This window comes from Cynocephalus volans, chromosome 13, assembly GCF_027409185.1.
Source record: "Cynocephalus volans isolate mCynVol1 chromosome 13, mCynVol1.pri, whole genome shotgun sequence".
NCBI classification, from domain to species: Eukaryota; Metazoa; Chordata; class Mammalia; order Dermoptera; family Cynocephalidae; genus Cynocephalus; species Cynocephalus volans.
In genome coordinates, this window is record NC_084472.1 from 45,059,571 (window position 1) to 45,075,074 (window position 15,504).

The 15,504-nt window shown below is 42.5% G+C and overlaps 1 pseudogene; it reads right to left on the bottom strand.

Annotated features, from left to right (window-relative positions):
* Positions 1–5,432: 5,432 nt before the first annotated feature.
* Positions 5,433–5,900, bottom strand: LOC134361503 (large ribosomal subunit protein uL23-like; annotated as a pseudogene).
* Between the last annotated feature and the right edge of the window lie 9,604 nt (positions 5,901–15,504).

The following is a 15,504-nucleotide window of genomic DNA, read 5'->3' on the forward strand; positions in this document are numbered from 1 at the left end:
ATACACACCAGATATATTCTCATATTGGTCCCTAATGAGATATGTATGAGGATATTTATACCATCTTGTTTGTTATACTGGGTGTTGGGGGCAAATGTGTATCAGGTTTCTCTTGCTATGCAACAAATTATTGCAAATTTATCAGCTTAAAACAACACCCATTTATTATCTCTGTGGGTCAGGAGTCAAGGCATAGGTTAGCTGGGTCCTCTGTTCAAGTCTCATATATGTGCAAAATAAAGGTGTTGGTTGGGACTGCGGTCTCATCTGACACTCAGGGTCCTTTTCCAAACTCATTCAAATTGTTGGCCAAATTCAGTTTCATGTGGCTGGAGAATTTATGGCAGCTTTCATCTTCTTTGAGGTCAGTAAGATAAGCAATTCTCTCATGCCTTACCTTCTTTTAAAGGGATTTCCTGATTAGGTCAGGCCTACCCAAGATACTCTCTCTTTCGATTAATCAGAGTTAATGGATTAATAATCTAGTCATGGAAGTGGTATTTCATCATAGCTCTGCCCATACTTAAGGGGAATGGACTGTACCTGGCATGTTTCCCAGAGGGTGGGAATCTTGGAGACCATCTTAGAATCTTCCTATCATACCAGTGTCCTTAGGGGTGTGGGTAAGTAAAAGTGGTGGATTCATTCTAGGGAATACAATACAACATGTAGTAGAAGTCCTGAACTAGATGCAAATTGGATGGTCTTGAAAATTGTTAAATAAAAAAGAGCAATAAAATATGTCTATATTACAGAACATTTTATGTAAATTAAAATGCATATACTCAAAATAATATACTTTAAAATAATATTTATAAGAATATATATGAAACGTGATAGTGTAGATGCCCAGGGTGAAAGGGAAAAAAATAAAAGTTGGGATTAAGTAGAAGGTGGAAAATAAAAATGAATCCAGAGACTTTCATGATGATAGAATGCCATGAACTGAGGAGAATGGATAATCGAACTCTCAGAAGTTGAGGTCCAAAAAGAAAATAATAAAGTGAAATAATTAAAATAGAAACCAAATTCCTGGACACAGCCCTTTTCTTGCTTGTTCTCCATTGTCAATGATCTAGAATGATTCCAAACATGAGCAGAGCAATTCCTAGTAGAGCACACAAGAACTCTGACCCTTGTTTTAATGGTTTCTTTTCTCAAAGCACCTGTTCTGCACAGAAGGCTGTGTTGGATACGCAGGGTAGGCCGTGCAGAGGCTGAGCGCAGGTGCAGCTATTGCTAGAGGGAAACGTCTTTGAGTGTCCTGGATGGACCCAGAGATGAGTCTTCTCTAGGAGTAGACAGAGTAGGGAGACAAACCACATAATCTTGCCAATTCTGCTTTGTACAAAAGAATGAACCCCTTTATTAAAATAACAGTATAAATTAGAAAAATGCTACAAGGATTATACTTACAGGCAGTCTCCAGTTTATGAACAAAAGTACATTTTTAAGTTGAATGTTGAGAATATTCAAGCTTTCCTCAATAGGAACAATGCTATAAACCATAGTTATATTCCTAATGTTTGCTAGATCACAGAAGTCTATTCCATGCATCATGTAGCCAAAATACAGTAGTCCTAGAACTCACTGGGGTTGTATGTCCTGCGAATCAGGGCATGAGAAGGAGGGGAAGGAAGAGAAGGAGGACTGATAGAGTTTGGATGTGTTGTCCCCACCAAAATTCACGTTGAAATTTGATCCCCAATGTGGCAGTGTTGGAAACTGATTGAGTCATGGGGGCAGATCCCTCATGAATGGATTAATGCTCTCCCTGGGGGAGGGGGGATTAATGAGTGAGTCCTTGCTCTATTAGTTCCTGCGAGAGCTGATTGTTTAGAAGACCCTGGCACCTTCTCTCTCTCTTGCTTCCTTTCGCCATGTGATCTGTTTGTACCTGCTGGCTGCCTGCTGCTTTCCACCATGAGTAGAAGCAGCCTGAGGCCCATGCCAGATGCAGCTGTCCCAGAATCGTAAGCCAAATAAACCTCTTTTCCTTTATAAACTACCCAGTCTCAGGTGTTTCTGTTATAGCAACACAAATGGACTCATACAAGGACTTTCAATCCAACTCTAGTTAAAATTTTTAACTAGGTGAAGTTTGTGTTTGTCAGTCTCTGACATTTCTTTCTTATGCCTCTAGCTTTCTTCACACTACATTATATTAGGTGTGTTTCCCATATTGCAATAGAGCTTAATGATCAGTTTTTCAATGGCCACAGAAATTTCCATACAGTGGGTGGACAGTCATTCTTTCTTTAGCCGTTCCTCTGCTGCTGACCATCAGGTCTACATTCCTTTTCTGTCTACTCTGTTCCCCTGGTGCCTCCTTTCCTGGCCCCTATGACATAGTCTTATGTTGCTCCAAGAACTTCCCCTCCCAAGTGCTCCCTTTTCCAAATTATTTGACTTCCTATTCTCTCCGCCCAAGCTCTCTTTCATTCACTGTAGCTGATTTCCACAAGGGATTTGTTGGAAGTTTTTAACTGAACTAAGTCATGCTCATGTGTCAATGGCTAGTAGACCTTTAACTGGTCCAGAGTTGTTCAAAGAAGATGCTTGTTAATAGAATTAACCTTTGATTTGTGTAATGGATTAAAAGTCTTCCCCAACCCCCAAACTCATTGAAGCTTGAATTGTGTCCCCCAAGTTTATGTATTAGAAACTTGGCCCCCACTGTGACTGTTAAGAAGTTGGGAAATCTTACTATGGTAATTAAAAGGTGGGGCCTTGAAGAGGTGATTAGATTGTAGGACCATGCCTTAGTGAAGGGATTAAAAATGGTGGTCATAGTGTGGTTCTGAGGACTTTAAAAGAAGATCATGTGAGAGGTTAGTCTCTTTCTCTACTCCACCATTTTTGCAATGTGATACTCTGCTGTCACTGTTGCCACCACCAAGACCCTCACCAGATGTGTTCCCTGAACTGTGGACTTCCCAGCCTTCGAGACTGTAAGCAATAAATTTTGTTTTCTTTGTAAATCATGCAGTTTTAGGTATTTTGTTATAAGCAACAGAAACGGACTAATACAATTTGCACTGAGGCAGCAGAGCAAATCAACAGGAAAGCTTCCTATTAGGGTAGGAAAATATTGAAGCAGGGCAGTCACCTTACATATAGGCCTGTTCTGCTTGGGGATCTATCCTCTAATCAAGTCCCCCCAAATAGTCCTGGCTTTCATAGTTAACTTCATTCCTTCACTCCTTAACTTATGGATCCCGTAAGTAAGCACCAGTATTTGTTTCTCCTCTTGCCTCCCAAGTGGTTTCCGCAGTGGCAGCAGTTGTCATGGAGAGGAGAAGAGAGGTGTCAATGCCCTCTTTTGTGACTATGGGTTATCTATAAATTGGGGACGGCCTCTCCTAAAAAAACATGAATAAGTAAATAAAAGAAATAAGAACAGAACAAATATAAACCAGGGTTCAAGTCACTTGTTTTCCTAAAACTCCATGGTTATCAATACCATTTAACCTTGACTTTCTTCATATCATACCAGTGTGTGTTTGTGTTGCAGTGGGAAAGGGCTGCTGGAAGAGTCTGGAAGCTAGTACAGCTCTAAGCAGGCAAGGGCTCAGGCCCAGAGGCCAGGTGGGGCAGTAGGGAGCAGAGTTATCTGAATTTGTGCTAATTATCTCAGCCCAAACAAATCCACACTGTATTAGTCCATTTCTGTTGCTTATAACATAAATACCTGAAACTGGGTGATTTGTAAAGAAAATGAAAATTATTGCTTACAGTTCTAGAGGCTGGAAGTCTCTGGTAAGACCACTTACCAGAAGTAAGTGGTCTTGGATTTACACAAATTGGTCATGGCCAGAAGGCTTTGACAGATGTCACCGTTGACCCATGAAAGCGCAGAGGCCAGAGCAGAGGCTAGGATGATCTCACTGGAATGGAGAAGCTAAGATTACCCTTTAAAAGTGAAGACATCTTTACTGCTGTCCTGATTACCCCAAGACAACTTTGGTGGGGTTGTTATGAAGTCAAAGCCTCAATTATTAATTGTGAGGGAGAGCACCCTATCAGGACCTCAACAACTCATTTTCTTTTTTCCATCTGAGATATCAGCCCTCCTATTTATCCTGTGTCCTTTGTTAGACAAACACATCTTTCTTCCTTCTCACTAGGCTACCCCAAACTCTCTGGCTGGTTAGAAAGAGACCCTCAGAAACAAATGTGGCTTCACAACCCTGATTTTCGTGTCCCTGGCAGCCTCACTGATGCCACCTCTCTCTCCTTCAACGCTGGTGCTGTGGTTTGAATGTCTCCCCAAGCTCGTGTTGGAACTTAACCTCCAATATGGTGGTGGAAGTTGGGGGCCTTTAAGAGGTGATTGGGTTGCAAGGACTTCGCTCTGGTGAATGGATTGATTCATTCATGGACTAATAGCCCATTTCTGTTGCCTATAACAAAACACCTGGAACTGGGTGACTTATAAAGGAAACAAAATTTATTGCTTACAGCTTCAGAGGCTGGGAAGTTCAAAGTCCAGGGAACACATCTGGTGAGAGTCTTGGCGGTGGCTTTGTAGCAATGCAGGGGTCTCACATGGCAGAAAATGGTGGAGCAGACAGAGAGACTAACCTCTCATGTGCTCTTCTTTTAAAGCCCTCAGAACCATGCCCCTGAGCACCATTATTATTCTGTTCACTACTGTACGGTCCTACAATCTAATCATCTCTTCAAGGCCCACCTTTCAATTGCCGTAATAGGATTTTCCATCCTCAATAGTTACAGTGGGAATTAAGCTTCTAATATATGAACTTTGGGGACACAATTCAATCAACTCACAGCAAATGGGTTGATGGTTTAATGGGTGGTCATGGGTGCAGTTCTGATGGCTTTATAAAGACAGTGAGTGAGAAGGTTAGCTCTCTTGCTTATGCCATTTCTTGCCATGACATCCTGCGTCACTATAGAGAGTCACCACCAAGAAGAAGGCCCTCACCAGATGTGCCCCCTGGACTGTGGACTTCCCAGCCTCCAAAACTGTAAGAAATAAATTTCATTTTTTAATAAATTACTCAGCTTCTGTTATTCTGTTATAAGCAACAGAAACCGACAATGCTGCAGGCTTCTTCATCTTCTTTTTCTTCCTCTCCTCCTCCTCTTCCTCCTTCCAACAGCTTTATTGAGGTACAGTGAACACACAATGAGCTGCACACATGTAAATCATATAATTTGACATTTTGTCATATGAAGTCACCATGAAACAGTGAAATCATTACCACTATCAAGACTGTGAAACTATCACCTCCAGAAGTTTCCTCGTGCTCCTCTATAATCCTTCCTACTGCCCTCTCCCCAGGCAATCACTGATCTGCTTTCTGTCACTATGTATTAATAGGCGTTTTCTAGAAATTAATTTTATTAAATTAATTTATTGATTTTATGCTGAAAAAAATTGTATATTTGGAATTAACCATCTGGACTCAAGTTTGGATGATCCCAATTTTGTTGGCAACATCCAAAGCATCATAATCAGGAGCCAGTCGAACATATGCCGCCTTTTCTCCATCAGGCCTGATCAGGGTGTTGACCTTGGCCACATCAGTGTCACAGAGCTTCTTCACAGCCTGTTTGATCTGGTGCTTATTGGCCTTGACATCCACAATGAATGCAAGTGTGTTGTTGTCTTCTGTCTTCTTCATGGCAGACTCAGTGGTCAGGGGAGCTTGATGATGGCACAGTGGTCAAGCTTGTTTCTCCCAGGGGCGCTCTTCCGAGGGTATTTGGGTTGCCTCCGGAGCCAGTGTCTTGGGCCGCTGGAAGGTGGGTGATGTGTGGATCTTCTTTTTTGTGTGTCTTTGGACACCTTTCAGCACTGCCTTCTTGGCCTTCATTGCTTTGGCTTCGGCTTTGGCAGAGGCAGGAGCTTCCTTCTCTGCCTTCAGTGCCATCTTGTGAAAGGGCCTAGAATTTTATACAAGTGGAATGTATGCACAGTATGTTCTCTTTTTTGTTTGCTTTTTTCACTCAGAAGAATTTTTTTGAGATTCATCCATGTTGTTGCATGTCTCAGAAGTTTATTCCTTTTTATTGCTGAGTACTATTCTGCTGCATAGATGTAACAATTTATTTATCCATTTATTTGATGAAGGACTTTGTTTCCAGTTTGGGGTTATTACAAGTAAATCTGCTATGAACATTTGTGTCTGTATGGACATGTGCTTTCATTTCTCTTGGGTAAATACCTAGGAGTAGAATGGCTGTATCATATGGTACATGTATGTTTGATTTTTTAAGAAACTGCCAAACTGTTTTCCAAAGTGGTTGTACCATTTTATATCACCACCAACAAGGTGTGGGAATTCCAGTTGTTCCACATCCTCACCACTTGGTGTGGCAAGTCTTTCGATTTTAGTCATTTCAGCAGATATACAGTGGTATCTCGTTGTGTTTTAATTTGCATTGACCTGCTGACTAATGGTCATTGAGCATGTTTTCATGTACTTATTTGCCAGTCACATATCTTCTTTGGTGAAGTGTCTGTTCAAATCTTTAACCATTTTCAGGGAAGTTGTTCTCTTATTGAGTGTTGGGGGTTATGTATTGTGGATATAAGTTCTTTATCAGATATATGATTTGCAAATACTTTCTTCAAGTCTGTTGTCCTTTCATTCTCATAATGGTGTCTTTTTTTTTTTTTTTTAAGATGACCAGTAAGGGGATCTTAACCCTTGACTTGGTGTTGTCAGCACCACACTCACCCAAGTGAGCTAACCAACGTCCCTATATAGGGATCCGAATCCTTGGCCCTGGTGTTATCAGCACCACACTCTCCCAAGTGAGCCACAGGCTGGCCCTCATAACAGTGTCTTTTGAAGAGCATAAGTTTAAAATTTTGATGAAATACAATTTATCAATTTGGTTTTTTATGATTGTTGCTTTTAGTGTCATCTGTGAGAAATCTTTGCCTAACCCAAGTTCACAAAGATTTTCTCTTATGTCTTCTGGAAGTTTTATAGATTTAGGTTTCATATTTAGGTCAATGATTCATCTTAAGTAAATTTTTTATGCATTGTGCAAGGTATTAATCATTGATCATAGTTCTTTTTTCTGCATATGGATACTTAATTGTTCCAGCACCATTTGTTGAAAAGTCCATCCTTGGAATTGCCTTAGCACCTTTGTCAAAAATCAATTGTCCGAATATGTGTGGGTTTATTTCTGGGCTCTGTTTTGTTGTTCTGTTTGCCTGTTTTGATATCAGTACCACACAGTCTTAATTACCATAGCTTTATAATAAGTCTAGAAGTCTGGTGCTGGTAGTCTTCCAGCTTTTATTTTTATCAAAAGTTCTTTCAGCTCTTCTAGGTCCTTTGCATCTTCATATGAATTTTAAAATCAACTTGTCAATTTCTACAAAACAAAGTCTGCTTGGATTTTGGTTGGTTTGCATTGAATTTATGGCTCTGTTTAGGGAGAATTGGTATCTTAACAATATTTCAATCCATTTTCACCAGTTTTTGATTTGAATCAGAACACTTTTTACACTGAAATTGAATTTTACAGCTTTCTGCTAATATTATTTCTTTAGGGAGCTGTGGTTCACTCTTTCTGAATATATAAGAAGTGTTTTTAGATACATCAGTTTTAAGGAAATATGCAATTACTTATTTACAATGGCATTTTCATTTTTAAAATTAAGAATGTGAATGTTCAGAAATGTCAAGATAACACTTTAGATGGTGTGTGGATGCTGTGGGGGCCATCAGAAGCCTCTGTCGGCCTGAGGCACTCATTCCTCAGGTGCTGGGAGTGTTGGTAGTTGAAGGTTCTCACCTGAGTCTCTCTCCAGGAATTGCCGTCAGTCAACCCAGGGGCAATACACATCCAATGACCAGTTGATAAAGCTTGACCCCCATGCCTTGAGAGGGGACAACTCTGCAGGGTCACACTAGCTGCAGAGCTTGGTGGCATCAGTGGAGGCCTTTGTGGTGTCATAGCTGGTCTCTTCCCCTGCCCGGCCCTGCTGCCTTCACCTCCGCCCAGGTACTGGTCTGAAGAGTTCGCCCTGGTAAACTTCCTGCATGCAAATCTCCATCTCAGACACAGTGTCACAGTGCTTCTCAGGGAATCTGACCTAAGACACATGGTGAATTCCTCATGAGCTTATAAGTAACACAAGGACTTAAAGGAGTGTAGCTGGAGACCTCAAGGGCAGCCCATGAGGCTCTCGGGGATGAGAGGTGGGGAAGACAGAAAGCCAGTTTATCAGTGGCCAGTGGTGACTGTTTGCTTAAGGTCACAGTCACTTACCTCATCTGAGGTGCTTTCCCTTTCACAATCACCCTGTGAAACCATCTGCCAGTGAGAGGAGATGAAGTGTTTCCCTTTCACATCGCTGTGCAAAACCACCCAACAGGAGAAAGCCCCTGGCAGGCCTCTGTGGCAGGGACATGGGTGACCCATGGGGAGGGAGAGGGAGAGGGGGAGGCTTTCCTTGTTCTGTCAAGGGAAGCCAAAGAGAGAGGCTCACCTGCCCTAGAGCTGGAGGGGAGCCCCGATGAGAAAGGTGAGGGAAACCCACTTTGAAGCTTTTCTCTCCTCCCGTTCAGTGAGGGCAGGAGTGTGAGATGGGAAGTGGGAGAAGCTGGTACCAAACTGCTATAAAACTAAACACTGTGATACTCAAACATTCCTGTTCACCTCTTCATGCTGATGACAGCCAGAGTGATCAGAACGGACAGGTGGGCAAACAGGATCCAATGAATGGACTTTGTGGTTGTTCTTCCTCACCACAGACTGTAGCCCACATTCATACCTCCACCCTGACATAAAGCCTGTCCTGCTCTGTCCCGAGAACATGAGCCTCACAAAATCTCCCCACGTAGGGCCAGCCCGTGGCTCACTCGGGAGAGTGCGGTGCTGATAACACCAAGGCCAGGGGTTCGGATCCTATATAGGGATGGCCGGTTCGCTCTCTGGCTGAGTGTGTTGCTGACAACACCAAGCCAAGGGTTAAGATCCCCTTACCGGTCATCTTTAAAAAAAAAAAAAACAAAGAACTCCCCACTTTTCTTTTTCTTTTGGTGGCTGTCCAGTACAGGGATTGAACCCTGGACCTTGGTGTTATTGGCACCATGCTCTAACCAACTGAGATAATCAGCCAGCCCCACATTTTTTGTACAAGTTAGAATAGTGCCTTTATCAGCACCACACTCTCCTTTTTTATTTTTTTTGAAAGATGACCAGTAAGGGGATCTTAACCCTTGGCTTGGTGTTGTCAGCACCATGCTCTCCAGGTGAGCGAACTGGCCATCCCTATGTAGGGATCCGAACCCGTGGCCTTGGTGTTACCAGCACCGTACTCTTCCGAGTGAACCATGGGCCAGCCCCTAGAATAGTGCCTTTAAAATCTTGGGCTGTCCCATGTAAGTGAGCTTCACTTTATACAAAAGATATATATTTTTGTAAATTTAATTATAAAATAATGACTAATACATTAATTGTATTAAAAAGTCCTTTCACCTTTGTTCCCTCCTTTGACCTTTATAATAATCTATGTGGTAGATATTTTTCTTTGGCAGGGGAAAACCAAAGTCCAAAGAGGTAAGTGACTGATACAAGGCTTCTCAGTAAGTGGATGAACTTGAATGTAAACGTGGGTTTACAGGTATAACGCCTGTGCTGTTTCCTTCCCTTAAAAGGACTGGAAGAATTTATCTTTCAGAAGACTTCTCTGGTGAGTATGTTTATCTGCTGTATAAATCTGGACATTCACCTGTTATGAGGTGGGAGCCATCTGCTTTCTTTAGGGGAACATCTGTTTTAAGACTTTCTCATAAGGAAATGGACAATGAAATCATAAACTCTCCAGTGCTTCAGGTGAGTGGGAGATTAGCAGTCACCAAGATTTCCAAACTTGCCCAACTGGCTCGCTGTGCAATACCCAGAATCATGCACATTCCTGAAGAATGGCTTACATATGTTTTCCCAGCAGAACCACCTGGTGTGGTGGGAGGGGATGCTACCTGAGGAGAGGAGCTGCTGTGGGAATGGGAGGTGCCCTGGAGGAGAAATCTGTGAGGCGAGTCCTGGACACACATCAGCTCTTCCCACCACAGACAGTAGCCAACATCCAGTCTTTCACCTTGACATAAATCCTGCACTTAGGCAGGCCCAGAAGTTTCTGGAAATAATGGAGGACCCAGGATGAAACCATGCCTAATACATTTAATCCTTACTGTACTGATGAGAGATGAGTTTTCCCTTTGTTTATTTCAAATGTGGAAACTGAGGCTTGGAGAGGCTGAATTGTCAAAGGTCAGCGTTGTAAGTTGTGGTCGGGATTCAAGCCCAGGTCTCTCCAAATCTGTTGTTTTTAGTCACTGTGTTGTATTGAATATAGAGCTAGGCAGGATAATGAATTGTATTGCATATCTTTAGACTCATATTTAAAATATTTCTTCAACACTCACCTGGTAGAAAGATTAAGGCTGGGAGGGGGAAAGCTGATGGTGGGGAGAGGGGTGAGTGGGCAGCGACCAGCATGGATAATTTACTCAGCAAAGTCCAGCAGTTAATTCCTCCTCCCTCCTTGAAATGCAGAGTAGAGCTGCTCTGTGCATACCTGAATTTAGTGTCAGGAGATATTTTCTTCCTCACCCCATCCGCCCATCAGAGAATCCCTTACAAGCACAAGCAGTTTGGACCGTGAGAAGTGGCCTCATAAACAATGTCACCAGGGAGGTTGTGGTGCAGAGGGCTGGTTCCCCAGGCACTGCTGCTATTCTCCATGTGGTCAGGCCACAGCCAACATCCATTGCCAGAAGGCTGTCCTGAGATCCCCCATTCTGTCTCCTGGCCTCATTCATTATGGCCTGCTAATACGCTCTGTTCAGGGCTGGGGGCCTGACTGCAAATGTTTCCCCTCCTGCATCTGGCCATACCTCCCTGTTCTTGCAGTGGTGGTGCAGGCACCCTCCTTTCTGCTGAGGAGAACAGGAGGTGAGGGGACCTCGTGCTTGTTTCTAGTAATAGCCACCTGCTGTGGGTGGCTTCCTCCTGACTGCACCTCCTGCTTCCCCTCAGAATGTCAACACACCAAGAAATCACATGACATCCACATCTATATGTCTTAATCTGAAGAAAGTTTGGATTGTATAAAGACCATCTTCAGGGAAGCCCACCCCAAGGATTTGCACATTATAGTAAATAACCAATGGCCTATCCCCTCCATTTGATTTACTGTTGATTGTTGTCAGTATACTTTATTGCGGCTGAAGTCCATGGCATTTTGGTTGAATATGAATCCAACTGAGTATTTTTTTAAACTTTAATTTTATACAGTAACTCAGATAATTTTCCATCAAGGAGTTAGTCCACAGTATGATACAAATCTTCATTGTGCCCAAGCCAGTTTTAACAGTTAGGAAAAGATAAGCTGAAAGCTTGAGCACAAATACCTATGGGTGTGTGGGAATAAAGGAGAGGGTCAGAAATGACCTCTGGAAAGCCCTGCAGTCAGGGGAGGTTATGATTTTGCCTGTTGAAGGATCAAAGTCAGGTATGATCTAGAGGGTTGAACATAGTCAAATGGTTCATTTCACCCAAGTTGTAAACTAGCTACTGCTACACTAATTTATTGTGTGATGCTGGGAAAGCCACTAGCCTCTACAAATATGTTATAAAATTGTGAGCAAGGACTGACTTTGAAAGAAATTATGAAGCCATCTTCTGCTTTCTCTGTTGCCCCTGTACTTTGGTTTCAACTGTGCTTGTGCCCAAAGCACCAATGTTACCCCAATCTGGTCCTGACTCCTGTTCCTTAGTAATTTGGCTGGCAGAGAAAGCTTCAGAAAGAGGATGGGGTAGGATAAAAATTCTGATAAATGAATTTATGCTAAGATATGCATGACTAAGAGTTATTTAATGCATTGCATTTTAAAAGAGGATGTTAGTTACCTTAAGGAACAATTTAATGAACCGATACCTTATCGTGGTAGAATTTTTATTTTGTTTTAGGTGGGCAGACTTGCTGGATGCTTGTTAATTGATATCACCTGAGATCAGCGCATCTCAAACTTTAATGTACATATGAATCACCTGTGGATCTTGTTAAACTTGATTCTGATTCAGTAGGTCTGGGGTGGGGCCTGAGAGTCCGCATTTTTTAATAAGCTCCCATGGAATGCTAATCCTGCTAGAGGGGACTATCCTTAGGGTAGAGGTCCTGGATGACTACCAACCCATCTTCAGCAATACTAATGCACTCAGGAAGGAATGAGTTGAGTCTCTCTTTCTTGGAGTCCCTTTGGCACTCTGTACATACTTCCACTAGAGCACATAAGACATTGTATTGCAATGATTTGTTTAGGGCCTGGCTTCTCTATTAGGCTGAGCGCTCTTACACAGCAGCAGCGGGGTCTTATTCGTCTGCATTTTCCTCCTCCAATTTCTACCTCTCTCCACTTTAGCGTTGTGCTTGGCAGAAAGAAGGCACTTAATGTTTGGTGATGAATAGACCCCATTAGCCCTGAAGGTGATCAGATGAGATCATAAACTTCATGGGCTCTTATTTGGTATCTCTGTGCTTGCTTGGCCACATAATGTAAACCAGTGATTTTCAACCCTAACTGCAGATTAGGGGAATTTAAAAAATACTGATGCCTGGGCCCACTCCAGTGTTCTGATTTAATTGAACAATTTTGGACCTAAGTATGGATGATTTTAATAGCTTTCCAGGCTCTTACAACTCAACAATAAAAAGACAAATAACCCAATTAAAAAATGGACAGAAGATTTGAAAGACATTTCTGCAAAGTTACACAAATGGTCAATAAGTACAGTAAAAGATGTTTAACATTATTAGGGAAATGCAAATCAAAACCATGAGATACAGTTCACACCTGATAGGATGACTATAATAAAAAAGAAAAGAAAAGGAAAAGTGTTAGGGAGGATGTGGAGAAATCATAACTCTTGTAAACTGCTGATGGGAATATAAAATGGTGCAGCTGCTTTGGAAAACAGTTTAGTGGTTCCTCAAAAGTTGAACATGCAGTTATCATATGACCCAGCAATTTCACTCCTAGATATACACCCAAGAGAATCGAAAACATATATTTCTGCAAAAACTTGTACATGAATGTTTGTAGCAGAATTATTTGTAATAGTCAAAAAGTAGAAACAAACCAAATGTTCATCAACTGATAAATGGATAAATGAAATGTGGTATATCCATACAATGGAATATTATTCAGCCAAAAAAAAGTGCTGATATATCCATGGACAAACCTCAAAAACATTAGGCTAAGTGAAAAAAGCTAGACATAAAAGGCCGAATATTGTATGATTCCATTTATATGAAATGTCCATAACAGGGAAATCCACAGAGACAGAACATGGACTAGTGGTTGCCAAGGGATGGGAGGAGGGAGGAATTGGGAGGTATGGGCTTTCTTTTTGGTGTGATAAAAATGTTCTGGGGTTAGACAGTGGTGATAGTTGAACAACATCAACTATCACCACAGTGGCTGTGTTAAAAACCACTGAATTGTACACTTTTTAAAATGGTTTCACATATTGTACACAGATACTGATATTCAAGACCCACAGATATGTGCAATCAATAATGTATGTTTCAATTTTTAAAAAAGGTTGAAATGATGTGTTTTCTGTTATGTGAATTTCATCTCAAAAAAAAAAAAAAAAAGAAAAAAAAGTGAAACACTTCCCAGGGGAATCTGATTTGTAGCCAAGTTTGAGAACGTCTGATGCAAGGAAACATGAAGCGTGGCTCAAATACTTGCTGTTGAGAAGATGCTGCTGTTGACCAGAAGTTCTTAACTTCCAATGCCTGTTGGAATGACCTGGGGAACTTTAAAAAAAATGCCAATACTTGGGGTCCCCCAAAAGAGTCTGATTTGATTGTTCTGGCGATGCAGCCTGGACAAGCTCCACAGGAGATTCTCGCGGGCAGTCAAAGTGGAGGTGGCGCTGACTGTCATAAAGATCTCCAGGGGAAGGCGCTGGCCTGTGGCTCACTTGGGAGAGCGTGGTGCTGACAACACCAAGCAAAGGGTTAAGATCTCCTTACCAGTCATCTTTAAAAAAAAAAAAAAGATTACCAGGGGAGTTGTTAAAACGCAGTTTCCTGAGCTCTGCCCCCAGAAGTTCTTATTCAGTAGGCCTGGGGCTGGGCCTGGATACCTTTATTATATTAGCAAGCTCCTTGGTGATTCTGATGTAGGTGGTCTGGACCTAACTTTGAGAAACCCTGCTTTAGAGAAGGCTTCCCAAAATTTAATGTGCATACCAGTTACCTGGGGGCCTTGCTAAAATGCAGCTTCTGATTCTGCCTTTCTAAACAGCCCTCAGATGATGCCGGGGATACTTGTCTGCAGACCACATCTGTGCGGCAACACTACACAGCTGTGGTTCCCATTGTGTGGTACGTAAACAGGCATCAGCATCCCTTGGGAACTTGTTAGAAATGCAGATTATCAGGCCCCATCTCAGACTTACTGAATCAGGAATTCTGGGGGTAATGCCCAGCAATACTTTAACAATTATTATTATTGTAAATATGAGTATTTACTGTGTACACGTGACAGTTTGATATATGTAAACATTGAAAAATGATTATCATAATCAAGCTATTAAAAATATCCATCACCTCACATAGGTATATTTTTGTGTGTGTGTGATGAGAACACCCAAGATCTACTCTTAGCAGTTTTCAAGTATGCAATACATTATTATTAACTGTAGTCACTATGTGTACAATAAATCTCCAGAACTTATTCATCCCAGCTGAAACTTTGTACCCTTTGACCAATATCTCCCTGTTCTCCTCAACCTGCCCCCTAAGAAATCTATTTTAACAAACTATCCAGGTGATTCTGCTGCATGCTGGTGTTTGAGAACTGTTGTAGATGGGTATTAAGTGCATTGCCCCCAATGCTTCCCAAGCATGGAGCAGCAGCCATGTGGATGCACAGGGGTTCCTGTGGCCTCGGGGGGGGGGGGTCTCTGATACTAGGCAGAGGAAGTCCTTGAGGAGAGAGGTTTTGGGGTGGGATGGTGGGTGCTGCTGAGGATTAGAGAGTTCTCCAGCCCAGGGTGGTGGCAGAAGGAAGGGCCAGCTTCGCACTGGGCTGCTGGGCAACAACAGGGTTGGGGGCACATTTGTGGCAGGAATGGTTTGTGAGCCAGTCCTCTTGTCTTCTCTGTGTTCCTCTACAGCTGCCCCCACGAGAAAGCTGCACAGCCTCCCGTTTATATGAAGGTGTTGGGAACTTAATGTAGTGCGTCTTTCAGGGTCATTTGCATTTAAAAAGCAGTGTCCTGGAGAAGGCACTACACAGTATCTGTAAAATGGAATTTTAAGCTTTGGGGCTCCTGAGTAGGAGGCTGCCTGGTCTTCCAACTCCACTTCCTTGGTGACAGCCTGTGGGGTATCTGAATGAGGCTCTGCCTACAGCTCTCCCTAGTGGGGGCTGGCAGGCCCCCTCCCTGGGCATGGGCAGGGCTGGAGGAGCAGGGGAAGGCGGGGGC